This window comes from Trichosurus vulpecula, chromosome 1 (assembly GCF_011100635.1).
Source record: "Trichosurus vulpecula isolate mTriVul1 chromosome 1, mTriVul1.pri, whole genome shotgun sequence".
Classification (NCBI taxonomy): Eukaryota; Metazoa; Chordata; class Mammalia; order Diprotodontia; family Phalangeridae; genus Trichosurus; species Trichosurus vulpecula.
Genome location: NC_050573.1, coordinates 126,597,259 through 126,616,252, shown reverse-complemented (window position 1 = coordinate 126,616,252; position 18,994 = coordinate 126,597,259).

The following is an 18,994-nucleotide window of genomic DNA, read 5'->3' as shown; positions in this document are numbered from 1 at the left end:
ACTGTCTGATGTAATTAAGATTGTTGAAATGGTCTTATCTGGGACAGTAAATAAGTGAATAAGAATTTGTTTACTAGGTACAAGACACTATTCTGATAGCTGGGGATACTACTACAAGGAGAAAAGAAAGGACAGTGCTTGCTCTCAATGAGATCACATTAAAAAATGGAAAATAATGAATGAAAGGGAACTGAAAAGTGTGGTGGTAAGGGAAAGGGGTCAAAGGCAACTTAATATTATGAAACTTCATTTTTTTAAAGTTTCAAAAGGATTTTATTTTCTTTTTTATAATTAAGACTTTTTTTAGTTTACAGCACCCAGTTCCAAGTAATTTTGAGCTCCAGATTTTCTTCCCCCCTATCCCAGAGAGCATGGAATCTGGTACATCTACATATAACTTCGCATTGAACTTCTTTGCATAATAGTCAAGTTGTACAGAAGAATTATGACCAATGGAATGAATCAGGAGAAAGAAAAAACAAAACCAAAAAACTGAAAAACAAACAAAAGAGAAAAAAAGGGAAAAAAAGGAGAGCAAACAGTGTGCCTCAATAAGCATTCATACCTCACAGTTCTTTCTCTGGCTGTAGATAGCTCTCTCCATCATGAGTCCTTTGGAGTTGTCTTTGCACCTTGTGTTGCTGAGAAGAGCTAAGTCTATCAGGGTTAGTCATCAAAGAATCCATATATCTGTGGTTGTCTATAATGTTCTCCTGGCTCTGCTCCGCTCACTCAGCATTACATTATGTACATATTTTCCAGGTTATTGTGAAGTCCGTATCATCCCTATTTCTTATCACACAATAGTATTGCATTAACTTCATATACCACAACTTGTTCAGCCATTCCCCATTTGATGGGCATCCTCTTCAATTCCAATTCTTTGCTACTACAAAAAAAGCCGCTATAAATATTTTTGTATATATGGGGCCTTTTCCCATTTGTGTGATCTCTTTGGGATACAACCCTAGAAGTGGTATTGCTGGGTCAAAGGGTATGAACATTTTTATAGCCCTTTGGGCACAGTTCCAAATTGCTCTCCAGAATGGATGGATCAGTTCAAAACTGTACCAGCAGTGTAACAGTGTCCCAATTTTCCCACATCTTCTCCAACATTTATCATTTTTCTGTTTGTCATTTTAGCCAATCTGGCAGGAGAGATGTGGTACCTAAGAGTTGTTTTGATTTGCAGTTCTCTAATCAGTAGTTATTTCAAGCATTTTTTCATATGTCTATAGATATCTTTAATTTCTCCTTCTGAAAACTATCTGTTCATATTCTTTGACCATTTCTCAATTAGGGAATGACTTGTATAAATTTGACCCAGTTCCCTGTATATTTTAGAGATGAGGCCTTTATCAAAGACACTGGTTGTAAAGATTTTCTCCCAATTTTCAGCTTCCCTCCTAATCTTTGTTGCACTGGCTTTTTTATACAAAATCATTTCAATTTAACATAATTTAAATTATCCATTTTGCAGTTTGTAATGTTCTCTGTCTCTTGTTGTGTCATGAATTCTTTGCTTTTCCATAAATCTGATAGGTAAACTATTCCTTGCTTTCCCAGATTGCCTTTATTTATTTATTTATTATATCAGCCTTTATTGCTAAATCATGAACCCATTTTGACTTTATTTTAGTGTTTGGCATAAGATATTGGTCTATCCCTGCATTCTGCCATACCATTTTCCAATTTTCCCAGCAATTTTTGTGAAATAGTGAATTCTTAGCCTAGAAACTGGATTCTTTGGGTTTATCAAAGAGTAGATTGCTATAGTGGTTGACTACTGCATCTTGGGTACCTATCCTATTCCACTGATCCACAACTCTGTTTCTTAACCAGTACCAGGTAGTTTTGATAACTGTTGCTTTATAATACAGTTTAATATCTGGTATGGCTAGGCTACCTTCCCTAGCATCTTTTTTCATTAATACCCTAGATATTCTAGACCTCTTGTTCTTCCAGATGAATTTTGTTATTATTTTATCCAGCTCTGTAAAATACATTTTTGGTAGTTCAATTGGTATGGTACTGAATAAATAAATTAAGTTAGGTACAATTGTCATTTTTATTATATTAGCTCGGCCTAACCATGAGCAACTGATATTTTTCCATTTATTTAGATCTGACTTTATTCACTTGAAAAGTGTTTCATAATTATGTTCAGATAAGCCCTGGATTTGTCTTGGCAGATACATTCCCAAATATTTTATAGTGTCTACAATAATTTTGAATGGAATTTCTCTTTCTATCTCTTGCTGTTGGGTTTTGTTAGTAATGTATAGGAATGCCTAGGATTTATGTGGGTTTATTTTATATCCTGCAACTTTGCTAAAGTTGTTTATTATTTCAAGTAGTTTTTTACTTGATTCTCTAGGATTCTCTAAGTAAATCATCATATCAACTGCAAAAAGTGATAATTTAGTTTTTTTCTTTGTTTATTCTAATTTCTTCAATTCCTTTTCCTTCTCTTATTGCTACAGAAAATGTTTCTTGTGCCAAATTGAATATTAGGGGTGATAATGGACATCCTTGTTTCACCCCTGATCTTACTGGGAATGCATCCAGCTTATCACCACTACAAATAATGCTTGTTGATGGTTTCAGGTAGATGCTATTTATAATTTTAAGGAAGGCTCTATTTATTCCTAAGCTTTCTAGTGTTTTAATAGGAATGGGTGTTGTATTTTGTCAAAGTCTTTTTCTGCATCTATTGAGATGATCATATAGTTTCTGCCAGTTTGGTTGTTGATATGACCAATTATGCTGATAGTTTTCCTAATATTGAACCAGCCTTGCATTCCTGGAATAAATCCTACTTGGTCATAGTGTGTTATTCTCATGATAAGTTGCTGCAATATTTTTGCTAATATTTTATTTAAAATTTTTGCATCAATATTCATTAGGGAAATTGGTCTATAATTTTCTTTCTCTGTTTTGACTGTTCCTGGTTTGGATATTGGCACCATTAAGTCATAAAAAGAATTTGGTAGAACTCCTTCTTCACCTTTTTTCCCAAATAGTCTATAAAGTATAGGAATTAATTATTCATTAAATGTTTGATAAAATTTACATGCAAAACCGTCTGTCTTTGGAGATTTTTTTCCTAGGCAGTTCATTGATGGCTTGCTCAATTTCTTTTCTGATATGGGGTTATTTAGGAATTTTATTTCCTCTTCTGTTAACCTGGGCTATAGATATAGATATAGATACATATAGATATATAGAGCTATAGATATCTAGATCTATATAGTAGATATTCATCCATATCCCTAAGGTTGTCAAATTTATGGGCAGACAATTGGGTAAAATAATTCCTTATTATTGTTTTAATTTCCACTTCATTGGAGGTGAATTCACCCTTTTCATTTTTGATACTGGTAATTTGCTATGGCCTCTGGTTTCATGAGGTGTGGGGAAGGAGTTGTCTGCCTGCTGGGAGTCTCCTCTTCCCCAGGACTGCTCCACAGCAGGGGTGGTCTCAGCTCATGTCTGTGTTAGTGTCTGCCACTTCCCCTGGCTATGCAAATCCAAGTCTGGGGTCCTGGTGTTGACTTTAGTTAGATCCACCCCCTGGGGCTCAGTTACTGTCATTGTTCTGATAAGGTGAAGGCTGCTGGGACACCTCTCTTCCTGCACTAGTCTCTTTCTGCCACCACAGGAAGGGCTCTCTCCCCCACTTCTCTCACTACTGAAGCCCCACTTCTGGCTCCTCTGTTTCTTCTGAGGTTTTATTCTCTGGGTTTATTAAAGGGAGAGATATGAACCATTTTACCTGCATAGCCTGGCTACCAGGAGTCCCAGAAGGCGAGTTTCAAACCTTTAGACTGTGGGTTGGAGGCCTCTGGGCTAGCTGCTCCTGTGGCTGCAGGCTCTGTGCTCTGACAGACTCCCATTTCCTGTTCTGGGAGGCCTGGGGCTCGATTGCAGCCATAGCCGATACTTCCGCTCTGGGCCTGTTCCTGCTCCAGCATTCACTCACCCTGTGCTCTCCCGGACCCGCAGGCTGGCTGGATTCCTCTGCTGTTCCTGGTTGGTTTGGTCTGGTGCCTATTCATGTGCCCAGTGCTCCTACCCCTCTCAGTCTACTAGTGGCTTCTAACTCTCTCAAGTCTGCTCAGATTCACTTTTTTAGATTTATCTGACAAAATTTGTGAGAGAACTCTGGTAGTTCCTTTCTTTCACAGCACCATCTTGGCTCTGCCCCGTTAAGAAACTTCTACCAACTGCCTCATCTCTTCAAGCAATGGAGACAAATTTCTTTGCTAGTCTTGTAATTTGTCTAATATTAGCATTGAAGGTAAATATAAAATAATATTAATAATTGAATTGTACTACCTGGTATGATCAATATTGATATGATGTTATTATATTAAATTCTGTATAATCATACATATATACATACCAAAAAAATTCCTAAAATTGTCTTTGGAGGGAGCTCGCTAGAAGCTGAATTGATGAGAGCTTGGGATGAGTATCATTTACATGGGGCTTGAGATGGGTTTTGAAGGAAACCTTGGTTTCCAGAAGGCAAGGAGAATGTTTCAAGTTTAGGGGAAAGCCAATGGAAAGCCACAGAGATGGGAGGTGGAATGTCATTTACATGGAACACAAAGATGGTTAGCATGCCTAGACTATACAATATGTGGGAGGGCAGTGCAAAAAGATAAAAAATCCTACTTTAATTCCAAGGAAAACTAGGACCAGGGAAAATCGATAATAACAAATCACCTTTTGAAGCTCTCTTATCTTCTTTCTTCTCTATTTATTTTTCTTCTTTTTGAGAGTTGTTTTGTTTTTGTTTTTTGAGGAATGATTTAGCATCATCAAACATTCAGCTCTGTGTTTATACTCACCATAACCTAAAACAGGCACAGAACTTTCTAAAACAGCAAACACATTCTCCTGATATACATTAACAGCAAATGTATAAAAGAAAAAAAAACAATATGCCATTAACCTTTTTATTTTTGGTTTAGACTTAAGCTGTCATAGTTGGAAGCAGGGAAGTCCCAGTAAGGAATCTCCCTCATCAGAGGCAGATGTGTACCTCATTTGTAACTTAGAGAATCATCAAGTTGCCCAAATGGAAAATTAAGAAATGCTGGCACTCCACATTCATTTTACTGTGATACAAGTGGCAAGATATAAATCAGCCTATATTACTTAAATATATGAAAACAAGCTTGATTTTTGTTGTCAGTATAGTAACTCCAATTATAGTACAGTTATGATATTATTTTGGTTTTATAGCATTTCAGCTGGGTTGATTTCTCTTAAAGAGTTTTTCCTTAAGAAAATTAGTGTTCTTTGGCATGAACTCACACAACATAAGCATTTCGGCTTATGTTCAAGCAATCAACACACAAACATTTATTAAGCACCTAACTTGTGTCAGGCACTGTGCTCAGTGCTGGAAATACAAGTACACAATGTCACACAGTCTTCAGGGAGATTACATTCTCTTGAAACTTACTGAGAATGTCATATGTATACAACTGGAATCTTATCTAGGAGAAAATGCCAATTTAGTAAAGGAAATTCAATGGCAATCAGAATGATGGGGTTTGGAAATTATTTTTGTTTGTTTGTTTGATTAGTTGGTTTTTGCTCCATGAAACTATCTATTTTATAAGATGTGACTGTAGGTTTCCAAAAGTTTATTCTCTTTGTCATAGTTTATTCAGGCTTATGTGTGTTTTCTTAAACAATTTAAGGTTTGTTCACTTTTCAGTATGTTCATTTTTAAGAGTTAGCCACATGACCAAAATATTTATAGCAGTTCTTTTTGTAGTAGCTAAGAATTGGAAATCAAGGGATACCCATCAATTGAGGAATGGCTGGACAAGTTGTGGTATATGAAGGTAATGGAATACTATTGTGCCATAAGAAATGGGGATGATACGGACTTAATGACAACCTGGAAAAACCTACACGATATAATGCTGAGTGAGCAGAGCAGAACCAGGAGAACATTATACACAACCACAGATATATCGATTCTGTGAGGACTCACCCTGACAGACTTTGCTCTTCTCAGCAATGCAAGGTGCAAAGATAACTCCAAAGGACTCATGATGGAGAGAGCTATCTACATCCAGAGAAAGAGTTATGAATTATGAATGCAGATTGAGGCACACATTATGCTCGCCTTTTTTCCCCATTTTTTCTCTCTTTTGTTTTCATTTTTGTTTTTTTTTTTTTGGTCCTGTTTCTTCTTTCTCATTTTTCATTCCATTGGTGATTATTTTTCTTCACAACTTGACTAGTGTGCAAATAAGTTCAATGCAAAGTTCTATGTAGAAGATATATCGGATTCTATGCCATCTTGTGGAGGGAGTGGGGAAGGGGTAGGGAGAAAGGGGGAGGGAAGAAAATCTGGAACTCAGAATTATGTAGAACTGAGTGTCCTAAACTAAAAATAAATAAATAAATGAATGAATGAATGAATGAATAATAAATAAATATATGAATGAATGAATATGTGAATAAATAGATCAATAAATAAATAAAGAGTTAGCCACATGCTGTGCACAAGTTGGTTTTTTATTAGTAGTAATCATGTTAAGTGTAAAGTCTTCTTTATACCAATCTCCATTTTAATAGCTTAGATCATACAAATTAAATAAATGTATAATGCATTTGTAAACATATACACACATACACATACATATGTATGTATATATAAATGTGACTACGGATGCATGTATGTATATGTTTCCCCAAGCAGATAAATATCTTTAGGGAGGAATCTGAATAAATTTATTATGCATGTGCATGAAATACAAAGGCTAAATTGGTAGGAACAGAAAAGCAGCTAGGGAAATTGGTTGATTTATTTAAAATGCAACTCCAAAAACCTTTCTAAAAAGTCATTAACTGACTCAATGTTCTCTGAACAGCTCATTGGCAAGTTGTCTACCCCTTGGCTTTATTACATAGGTCTTAGTTAGTGACTATTCACATGACTCATATGCATTTTTAAAGCATACTAGTTTTCATATAATTTTGTCTACCTCACTTAAATTTGACTTCATCTGTCCATCCACTTAGCTTATAGTAATATATATATATATATATATATATATATATATGTATATGTATATATATATGTATGTATATATACATGCATGTTTTGCATACATATTTAACAGACTACCTTTATGTATGTGAAAATACTTCATGAATTTTTTATCTTTGAATATATATCTATATTCAACATATCTATATCTAAGCCAAAGCTAATATAAATGTCCAATTTCTGAAATCAGTTGCTACATGAGCAAACTCATTCACACCCATATATATCCCCATGTCCATACACAAAAAGCATCATGTAAAATAGTAAAATAGTGCCCCTATGTTGTTCAGTTTGTAATAAGGGGAATCTGAGTACTCTAGGAAGAAAACTGAGAAACTAGAGAATGGCCAGAGAAAGATAACCAGGATGATAAAGGACCACGAGGTTGCGACATGTGAAGCATGTGAAAAAATTATATATGTTTAGCCTGAAATAGAAACACACACACACACACACACACACACACACACACACACACACACACACCCCTGACAAAGAAGTGCAGGAATAATGGTTGTCTTCAAGTAAGAATTACATAAAAGAAGGATTATACTTGCATTTGGCTCATAACAAGAAATGAACAATGGATAGAAATTAAAAACAGGAAAATTTAGGCTTGAAACATGGAAAAACTTAATGACTAAAGATATCAATAGGTGTCATGTGCTCCACCCCAAAATAGCACATTTTCCCTTTAGGCAATGAGGAAAAAAGACATATGCAATCTATTAATTACCTCTCTCCTGGCATTTCATTTTCACCACACGAATACATAATAATATAATTTTTAGATTTGCTATAACAGGATAGACTCTAGGTTTATGAAGCTACTGTTTTGAGAAATTTAGTTGTAGACACCCAGAAGAAATAAGAAAAAATTCTTCTTTCTTCCTATATATGGATAATTGAAGAGGAAACTATATATATGAGAACAGAATTATTAAAATTCCTTCATATATCTATTGTAGGCAAGGTTGTTATGAATTAGAATGTGATCTTCAACAAGGCACTAATTCAACCATAGATGTATCAGTTCTGCCTTTGATGAAGCCTCTATAATATAGAGAACTGAGCATGCTTTCTATATGTACTGCACAAAGTGGGAAGCCAATTAAAATAAATCAAGGCCAAAAAACTATTTAGCTCTCATACGTAAAGTCTGTATTTGGATTATTGTTATGATTTCTTTACTATTAAATGTTGTTTATTTAGACACTATGGCAAGCCAATATACAGCATAAAGGTGACAATTACCAACTCTCCAAGATTCAAGATGAAGTAAAATTTGTCAGGCTTGCGATAGCAGTATGACAGTTTAAAAAGAAATTAATAGGTGTATAGCTACTGTGACTTTGAATGTTTAACATCAACAAGAACCACTTTCTTTACTAACCTAACACAGGATGAATCTGATTAAAGAAACTAAAAACAGAACACATGATTAGAAAATTTTACTTTTAATTATAGAAAAAGGACACAAAGTAATTTTCACAGACAGAGCTCATCAAGGGCATGAGAAGAGAACATTCAAAAGAATAAACAGCTAACATTGAGATCTAGGAGGAAAAGCCAAATAGAGAAGATGGAGGATGAAAAGGGAATTTAGAGATATTTTTAAGAGAATAAAGAACATGTTTGTTTTTTTGTTCATTTTTCCAATTTTGTGATGATAGGGGAAGGGAGTAGACTCCATATTGTATGGATGAGATATAATAAATTTGAACAAAAAAAATTCTCCCAATCAATCTCCCCCATTTTTTTAAATGTTGATTTTGTCTTAACAGAAGGAAAATATTTCATTCAATAACATCCATGGAGATGTATGTTATTTCAGACTCAGCTTTGTGTGTACATCTAGATTATTAACTGTTCACATCAAAGTTAAAAAGGAATAATAAATTAGAAGACATGATTATAATTTCTCTAAATCGCTATTCTAATAAGAATCTACAAATTAAAAAAAAAGTTGTCAAAATTAAGGATGATAGATCTAATACTATTTTGTAGAAAAGCTAATTGATCACATAATCATAACCACAGAAGGAAACTGAAACCAACACAGTATTAATATCCCTGCTACTAGGAAACATGGAAGCCAAGGTCAACAATGGTTTTGTGTGTAAGAATATTTGAAAAATATTGTGGAGGAGAATGAAGAAAAATTATAAACATTCCATTTCATTTCACAAAGCAGGGAAAAGCAGGCAAGACAAAAATGAGACTTTGGAACATGAAGCAAGATCAAACTAACATCTGTCCAACCCTCTGTACATAAAATGGATAGCTTCAGAGGAAATATACAGAAAATGGAACTTATTCTACAGGATTTGTTTGGTGATTCATTTTTTTGTCTGTAATAAGAGTGATTCTAAAATAGTCGAACTCACTGGCCTTGGAATTTGTTGTACTATATGAGGAAATAAGAAAGTTAAGTTAAAAGAGGAGCTAAAACTAACCAAATACTGTGAAGAGATCAGTATTAAGACATTTTAAGTAGTCAGGGATAAATGTTCAAGATATCAAAAATAGAAGAAAAATTATAGTGATAAAGATCACATATGCTAAATGGAGGTTTTGGAGTTGATTGCTTCCTGCTCCATTCTGAGGGTAGAAGCTACTGGTGAGGTTTGAAATTAAAAGTATCAACTTTGCCATATACATAATGTAATATTTTGGTTATAGAAATCTAGGATGAGAAGAAATTAGCTTCTATATTTTAGTCTCTTAATTCTACATGATACTACTTGCAATTTTCAATAATTCTAAGGATGAATACTTAGAAAAATGAATTAACATATGCTGACTTACCAAAATCCTTTGAATTATTTGATCTCAACTTTCTTAGGAAGAGGTGAGAAGTGATTTAAGAATTATTTAACTTCATTAACAATCATGATCCTTGAAAAAATATGTGCTAATAATAAAGTATTCCAAATACCTTGACATATGCCTATGAGATACTTTTTCATCTCTCCAAAGAACAATCCATTAATTTTCAAATAAATATCAACTTCTCTGGGAGATTTAGTAGTGCTATATGACCCAAGGTTAATCTTGCATTATCATCAATAATCAACATTTGGAGGATTTTCATAAGCCATAGGGAATCCTTCTTCAGTGCCACCATGTGCAAGACCTCTTTCATCAAATCAGCAAACACCTTACTTGAGGAGATGCTTTAAAACTCTTCTGATGCTTACACATACTATCCTTTTAGTCATAACAAAAAGTCCTTTGTATGCCATTTATGTTCATGGGAGGTACTTTAGCAAGAATTTTTCAAATGACATTTTCTTTTATTTATTTCTCAAAAAAGACTCTATAAGGTCATGCTATGATAGAGAAATATGTAGGGATGGTGTTATATTGTGTAATCACAATTTTATTAATTTTAAAAGCTTGATAAATTTTTGTTCATTGTTAAACCAAGAGCATAATTTCAATTACAACTTTCATTTTGTTAAATAGAAAATTAAATTAAATGGAATTACTTTTCTAACTTTTTTTTTTCATTTTGCAAGATAAAGTGACATTTCAAAATATTCTGTATTCATCATCAAATGTTGGTACCTGTTTTGAATATGTTCACTTTAAGTGGTCTTTTGCCAGGATACATTATCTTCAGGTAATACATAACTCCAATGCCTCTTTAGTTTGCCATATCTTTCTGGAGATCAAATACCTGTTGGCTTTTGCTTCTTCATTGTGTTGACACTGGGGATGAACTCACTGTTCCCATTACCATCACCCTTCACATTATACTTAGTCCTCCCCTTCCTGATTAAATGGGTAATTTTTCTAACTGGTAGAAAGTAAGCATAACAGAAGTGTATAAGGACAACGTAATGTCTACAGGCCAAGCACTGCGTTGAGAGAGAACTAAGCCAGAAATTCCTTAACTACAATTTGATTTTCTCCAAATAATGAGCCCAAACTTTTTCAGTCATCCATGGTGACCTGGCAACTCTAAATTTAATGTCCACAGAGAAGACTACCAGGTTCCAGAGTGTTAAAAGCCTTCCTTCTTTCTCAGTAAACATAGAGGATTCACTGGAAAAATGCCTCCTCTCTTGGTAGAACTAGTCTATTGAGCCAGGACAGCTGCAGATCATTAGAAATAATTAAAAGTAGGAAGCTTATAGTTTCTCTTTGGCTGGGGTACATAAGACATCTGGTCCTAGAAAATTTGGTCAATGTTATGGGAAAAGTTCCTATTGAACCTTGTATAATCTCCAAAGTATAAAAGCACTCAATTAAACATTTTGGAATTTTTAATATTGACTACATTTTTGCAAAAGTGATTTTATTTACCATATCAAAATGACACAATTATATTGAATGGAAAATAAATCTTTCACAGGCAGATTTTAAAAATATTGATATGATAGAAAACAAAACATAAATGGTCATTAAATGTCCAGGTATATATAATTATAAGGGATTTAATCTTATATCACTAAGAATTCTTTGGCTCTATCTTCAGTAGGCAAAGAATCTGGGTGAAAAATATAGGCAATCATCCAGATATTACACACACACACACACACACACACACACACACACACACACATACACACACACAGTTTGTGAATACTCTTAACATGACTAAACTGGAAATTATCCATACCATCCCCAACAGACTAACCCTCTTCCTACATATCTGTTGAGGTTACCGTCATTCTTTCAATCATCTAGATTCATAATCTATCCCCTCTGCTTTATCTCTTCCCCAATTTCTAATAAGGTTCCAAATCTTTTTTTTTTATTTTACAACCACAACCTTTCACACTTTTGGTCATCTTTGTTCTCAAATGTCTATTACTTACATTTTTGTATTTTCTTAATTTCTTACCTAGGCTCCAGTCTCTGTTCACTTCAATATATCACTCAGCTGCCAAATTATTGTTGTTAAAGCACAACTTTGAACATGTCATCTCCTCCTCTAACAAATAACTGTCACTAACCATGGACTCTAGAATAAAATATAAAATCCTCTAATTTTTTGCAAGTACAATTTCTAAAACATATTTTTCACAGTAGTTTTACACTGCCTTCCTTTATACACTACAAGTTTTAAGCAAATTTGTTCACTTGCTTATCGTGGTAGATATTTTTCCACCCCCTTCTTCCTTCATTTCAAAATGGCAATATTATATTGAATGTAAAATAGGCATCTTTTACAAGCAGATTTAAATATATTGTTCTGCTGCTGAGAAATCAAGCATAAACAATAATTGAATATCCAGGTATACATTCTATAAGCGAGTTAATCTTAGATCACTAAGCCTTTGTTGGCTCAATCTTCACATGGCTAAAGAATCTAGGTGAAAAAACATAGACAATTATCCAGATATTTGAAATTTATATAGAACATATATATGTGTATATATATATATATATGTATATGCATACATATACACCTATATATGTGTGTGTATGTGTGTGTGCATGTATGGCTTACAAATACTGTTAACATGACTAAATTGGAATAAATTATCTATCCCATTTCCAACACTCTATCCCTCTCTCTACATTTCTGTTGAGCTTACCACCACTCTTTCAATCATCAGGATTCACAAGGTGCCTTCCCTGGGAGAGGGGGGGAAGTCTAAAGCACTTAAAGCCCTCATTTTTACCTCTTGGAATACCAAATTTCATTCAAAGCCAAGCTCTGGTTCCTACTTAAGACCTTTACTGAATTCCACAGTTATTACAGCTAATGTTCTCCCTCTCAAAAAATTAATTTGAAATCATTTCATACACAATACTATATTTCTCTATATTTTCCTCAAGGATAAGAAATTTCTTTCTTGTTTTGTTTTGTTGTTTTGTATTCCTAGCATCTAACGTAATGTCTGACAAATAGCATATCCTTAGTAACTCTTTATTTGGGTAAACATATTTGAAACAATTTTTTGTCTCTGTGTATTTGTGTGTGTATGTGTGTTTGTATGTGTTTAAGAAACATTTCCAGTAATACCTTTCAACTTACATGTCTGTGTATTTATTTCTTTAAGTTTTTCCAGTGCCCTTCTTCCATTTTCTTAGCACAGCCATTATCCAGTATGGTTTATATCTATTACTGTTATACAACACACTGGAATGCTTGGTGAGATAGGAAAAAAAGGGGAAAGAATGGCTTCAATTACATGAGAGACTTTCTTCTCAGAACCTGTCCACAAAATTTCCTGTAATTAACCTACTTCTTTCATCTTGCAAATCCTTGCTCTAAAATTGCCTGTATCATCTCATAAAATGAGCCCCAAAAAAGAGAATTTCATTTTAAAATAAAATTTTATTGACATCTTTTATTTTTATAGCACCTAAATTTCACCTAGCATCCCTGCCTCCCCTCCTAGATACCTATATGCCTAAAAAGGTATCCCACATAACAAAGAAAATTTCTAAAAATAAAATATAGAGGAGAAAAAAATCTTTGAATAATCAATAAACACATCAGAAATGTGACAATATAGTCAAAGTTTCACAGCCATGGCATTCCTCCTTCTACAAATGAATGAATGAATGGAAGTATTTTCATACATTTTTCCTCTGGGGTTTAGCTTATTCTTTGTAATTTTGTAGGATTCATTTTAATTGTGGTTATTCTTTCCATTTTTAATATTTGTAGTCATCATGAATATTGCTTTCTCTGCACTGATTACTTCATTTTGCTTCAGTTTTTATATGTCATTTTATTCCCTCTTTATTTATCATATTCATTTATCATATCATTTCTTACATCATTTTGACAGTAACATTCCATTACATTCACGTACCACCATTTGTTTAGCTACTCCCCAACTGATGGGCTTCTACTTTATTTACAGTTTTGGCTACCAAAAAATAAAACCCTATTAGAAATATTTTGGTATATATAGAGCTTTCCTTTTTTTTTCAATTGACTCCTTAGGGAACATAAACAGAAGTAAAAATAAAGGAGGATCACTATCCCAGAACATGGGTTTAGTAGCTCCATGGCTGAGGGGATAGATTCAAATATGAAGATCTTGCAAAAAAGATATGAAAACAATAAAAGAAGAGGAAAAAGAGAGGCTTTTTATGGGAGGGGGTATTTTGGGAAGTCCCTTGACCATACAAAAATGAGGCATAGGTAAAGCTTAAATGAATGAACAAATACATAAATAGAAAGGTCTGTGATAGTATTCATTAGGGAGGTCTATTGACTGCTGTTTCCAGCAGGTATATTTATTATCAGCAAAAATAAATCTTTGTTCCTTTTGACAAGGGGTCTATGCTATATTCAGCCCCAAGAGTTAAGTGCAAAATGTTAAATGTTACTGCATGTGAAGTTGTTGAATTTGAACTGAAGCCAACAGACAATAGAGCAATCCAGAAAAAGACTCAAGGGAAAAGTTTCTCCTGTGCTCAAGTTGTGCAATGAAGGCCCCCTTTGTGGTCAAAGTGTGGTTTAATCATTAACTTGTTCATGATGCCAAAATGGGAAAAATGAAGAATAGTTTGTACTTGCTTCTGGCAAGGTAAGAAGATTTTTCTTTTTCTGCCAGCACATTTAAGTCATATACTGCCCTCCACCAGGGTAGGCAGGTTGCATTATCCACCCCTCCTTCATTTTAGAGTTTCTGGGTCAGATCCCCAAAGGTGAGTAAAACAGCTTGAAGCAGGACAATAATACAAGAGCACACACATCTGCTCTCACATGCCTGTTTCAAGGACTTTTGGTTCTGCTGGCAGTCTGTTAAGTTGAAGGATTTTCCTAAAGGACTAGACATCATTCCAACACCAACTTATAAGCTCCTTGTTATGCCTCTGTAAAAATGATTTCATAAGAAGAAATAATTTCATAGCTCTCAAGGCAGTGCCACCCTTTCACATAATCAGACTGTATAAGATCAAAGTCATATTCAAAATAAATGACACCTGGGAAACCCAACCCACAGTGACAACTCTTAACTGGAAATCCAGTTCTGAGAGCTGTCACTGGGCAGTTCTCTAGTGGCATTGCAATCTTCAAAATATAGTAACAGAGAAAAATATATCTAGAGAAATAATGGGGGCAAAAGATAAATATGGCATCCAATGCCACACTAAGCTCAAAAGTGGAATCTTAGACAATCATTCTTCTCTTTCTCTGTATCAGTTTTATTCATGATATAAAAGATAGCACAAAAGTCTGAATAAAAGTCAGAGAATATGAAGCCATGGACTCCATAAGTCACACTTTACCATCCAACTTAGTAATACTAATTGAAATACAGATTTCGAGAGTATACATTACATTAATGTCAAAGCAGAAAATTACAAGATCACTGAATGCTAGAGATAGAAAGGAACTCAGAGATTGTTTAATATAATCCTTTCAATAACAAATGAAGAAAATTGTAGCCATCAAAGATTGATTTGTGACCATAAATCACTTATTGTCTGATGAGTAAAATTGAATTATCTTAATGTCAAGTGATAATAGAAAAACTACAAAGAGAGTAAAGATGCAGCTGTTAGCAAAGAACTATCTCCAGTCATTGCTGTCTGGTGAAGAAAACAGATCAACTTTGAGGCCACTTTATTAGTGAGAAGCTTAATTTCAGTTAAAAAAATTAGTCATATCCTATCAAATAAAGAAAACATAAAAAGTTTTACAAGCAACAAAATGCTTGCCAAATATTTGCTAAAATAATTGTCTCATATGATGACTTTTAAAAAGTTATTATATCTCTATTTGAACCTATGGACAGTTTTATGGGTACAGTAGGTAGAAATCTATGTAGTTTAATTGGAAGAATTCTAGAAATGGTTTACTGCTTCTATATCTAATTCCTACCATCCAGCCAAAGAGTCTGAATTCTACCACGGGAGAGCCAGTATTGTGGCTCTATGACTTTCCTTTTAAAGACAGTCTGTGAGTTAATACAGTCATCAACTCTAACACATTCACATTTTTGTGTAATTTGTTGTATAGTTGTTTCCTAACCTCAGGAATTAGCTATGTAAAAGGTCCCATGCTATATTCCACAGGCATGTAAGAAGGAATAAGGATGTCAAGTAATAGGACTAGAGAATAAAAAATCTTGAGGGAGGAGACATCTGTTTGTATTTCCACAGTGAAAGGTAACGAGAATCCAGAGTTGAGCATGAAGAAACTGAACATCATTGAGACAATTCCACCAAAAAGAAATGTAAAACTGTGCTGAAAGGGACAATGTAAAGTTCTAAATGATCACGTTCAAAGTTATCTACTTCATTTTATTGCCTACAGTTATACTTTCTTGGGCACAAATAGATATAGTCATGAATAGAATTTCCAAATACAAAAACATTGAATACTAAATAAAACAATTAAATCAGCTTAATTTGAGGAGAAACCCATTTTATTTAGGAAAAATTCTGAAGTTACACTTCATTCAACTACATCAGCAACTGCTAACAAGGTATTGTCAAGAAGAGGTCCTAGAGGCCTCTTTTAATGAACAGATGATTCATTTATAATGAGTTCATTCATTACATCTGTTTTAAAATATTTGAAAAGAGTTTGTTCTTTTAAGAAATATTCCCTTTCCAATCCTAGCATAGAGATAGGAACTAGTTCTGTGATTCCATTGGTATAATGAATTCCCAGTAGAATAATATATTTCAACCAACATGAACATCTCCTGATTGATTTGTTTTGAGTCACACAGCTAATATTTATCTAGAGTGGGCCTAGAACCCAAGTTTTTTGTTTTATTTTATTTTTCCTCAAGTCTGCTCCAAGATACTACACATTTCTTTGCAGTCTTAATTCTATTCATTTTTTTAGTATTTCAATCATTCCAAGATCACAGATTTTATTCCAGTGAATATTTCTTCTACTGGTCAATCAAACTAATCCTACTACACATACCACATAGCCATGTGTGCCTGGGAATGAATACACATTATCTTTTTTTCATCCTCAATATAAATGCTTATTATTATTGCTTTTCCCCTACAAATTACATTTTCCTTATTATAAATATGTACATGTATGCACATATCTAAATTATGCATGATGGACACAAACAGACAAACTGTATGTGTATTCATAGATGTACACGTTTTATCTCCCCAAGAGAACATAAGTCCCTTCATGGGTCTCTCTAAGACAGGCCTGCACAACATGCGGCTGGTGGGCCACTTGCAGTCCTCCAAAGGATTTTGGGAGGCCCATGAAAAATGTAGAGGATGGAAAAGAAAGTAAAGATGTAATAAGTGCTTTGTCCATGGCCCTCCTAACCTGCCTTCCACTAGTCACTATTGTGCCCATCATGTAGCTTGGCTGGTGGGTTGCCACTGTGCACTCTCTCCTATTTGTCACATGGACCATGGCCACTAACCATAGTCAGACTGCCTCTACTCTGAGAGAAGTGAGAGTCATATCTTTTCACTGTGTTTTTGATCATCACTGGTGTTGAACAGTGACAAAGTGTGAGCAGCCATGTGCCAATGCAGCTGATGCCCACTATTTGACAAACAGCAACAACACAAGGGCTTCTCCTGCCTCACTGCATGTCCACCCTCCAAGTTACATGAGTGTCTGGTGCTCCCTCCAAGGTCAAACTTCTAGGACTACCTCTAAGGGGTCAGGTTGTTTCTTTTTCTAATAATTAGTTGGAGCTTCCATTCTAATGTGTCTCCCTACTCCCACATATATACACTGTTAACCATCAGTTCAGTATCCTCTGTATGTGAGCAATTGCTGTGGAGATTTTTCAGTTCTAACATTAATGTTTTGGGGGTCACTTTGTAAAATGGGTGATAGAAGGAAATGGAAGATAGAATCAGAACATAGAGTGTTTAATCCAGAGTGGACAAATAGATTCTTGTTTACTTACACAAGAGACAAAATATAGTGCTTTGTTTGCCCAGAAGTAATAGCCATTTTGAAGAAATACGATCTTCGTCACCATTTCGAATCACGATGTCCTGATTTAAGCAAATTGGACACCAATGAAAAACAAATTAAAGCATCCAAATTGTTGAAAAATCTCAGTGGCTAACAATAGTTTTTCAAGTAAGTAAACTCAGAAAATGGGTTGGCTACTAAGGTTAGTTTTCAGATTTCTAAAGAAATCTATTTCAAACATGATTCCAGAATGCAATAAACTGAGTGCTGACAAGAAATGTAATACATCTCATTAATTAAATGTAAACAATAAGGAAACCTGAAAAATGTATTAAAACTTGTACTGCTTAGAAAAGTAAATTTTAACAGGAATGTAATTTCATGATAAATAAGTAAAATTAATTGGCATTAATCAGAATTTCCCTTTTAAAATATTCTTTACTTGCAAAAATAGTTTAATCATTAATTATACCTTTAGTTGGAAAGTGAGCCACTAAAAACCTATCTGTGGTCTGAAGAAATTTAGCCTATTTTAATTTTGGCCCCTGCCTATTGCCAAGTTGTGCATGTCTGCTCTAAGATCAAGGCTAACTACATCTCCCCGTAGACTTCTAGGACTACATCTGAGGGGTCAGGCTGTTTCTTTTTCTAATACTGTTAGTTGGAGCTCCCATTCTAATGTGTCTTTCTACTCCCATATACACACTGTAAGTCATCAGTGATTAGAACCTCAGCTTTATATAATCAAAAAACATCAATTAACTGCTAAAATGAGATATTTACAATGAACAAATAGCAAGAATATACGTACAAATATTTCCCCTAATACTTGTGTGTGCATGCCTCCCTCAATCCCTGGGAAGAGTGGGTTCAAACATAAAGCAGTTTCTTTACAGCATAACCAATGAATAAATGAATCCACATCTCAACTACTGCAAGACCAGGTAAGAAAGGGTGCTTGGGACTTCATTTCAGACCATCCTCCTTCCAGAAAGTCTCAGCTGAGACTTCACCTCACAGACCTTTAGTGGTTCAGAATTCTGACCATGTCCTTTCAAAGCTTGGAAGGT